We start from the raw sequence: 876 nt of genomic DNA, 5'->3' as shown, positions 1-876 counted from the left end.
ATAGCGTTGACTTTTCTGTGTCGCTCTCGGGAGTGGATGTAAGTTGTTCGCACTGCTTCGTTCTCCCATTCCACTAGCAGGTTGTGTACTGTCCCATTTTGCACGTGAGTTCCTGGCCTATCTTTCTTCTCTCTGTAGCTTTGTTCTCCATCTTTCTTTTTGTCTGACACTGGCGGGCAGGCCTGTATGTCACCATCGCTTGTGAAACGTGCAAACGTTGGCTTCAGAGTTTCCTCAAGTCTTAGCTTCGGTCCTTCCGCAGTCGTGTCGCTATTGCTTCTATGTCTGTATCTATTATGGTGCTGCACTTTGGGACTGTTGTTGGCCGTGTCCGTTTTGAACAACACGCTGGACGAGCTTTTTCTTTTAACTTCTTCGTCCGACGTGTTCTCGCTGTCTGTTCTGTGTCTTCTCCATCTCCTGCGGAGCAGCATCCTCGGCTCGCTGCCGCTCATGCTACCACAATGGTATCTACTGGACAGAAGTCTGCTGTCGCGAATGGCGCCACCTGTCCCGAGCACGTTATTTGACTCCGCAGATTCGCCGTCAGTGAAATATAGCGGACCTGTGGGGGATTTCTTCAGCTGCAAATCAAGAGCTTGTTTTGGGAAGGTGGTCTGGTCTCGTACAAACGACGACAGGCAAGGTGCCGTGTGGGACCGTCTTATCTTTGCAAAGGAATGCTTGACGTTCTTGGCAAGCTTGCGATTGAGCATCAACGATGACATCTTTAGTAACTCGATGATCCCCGCCTGGATGAGAAAACACAGCAACAAAATGTCCTGAATAGGTGAATTGCTATCTGTATCACCTTTTTATCACATGTATTATAAGATACCACCTTAGCATAATAGTACTCAACATAGAAGTACTTAT

Source organism: Branchiostoma floridae, chromosome 3 (assembly GCF_000003815.2).
Source record: "Branchiostoma floridae strain S238N-H82 chromosome 3, Bfl_VNyyK, whole genome shotgun sequence".
NCBI lineage: Eukaryota > Metazoa > Chordata > Leptocardii > Amphioxiformes > Branchiostomatidae > Branchiostoma > Branchiostoma floridae.
Note: the sequence above shows the minus strand (reverse complement) of the source record.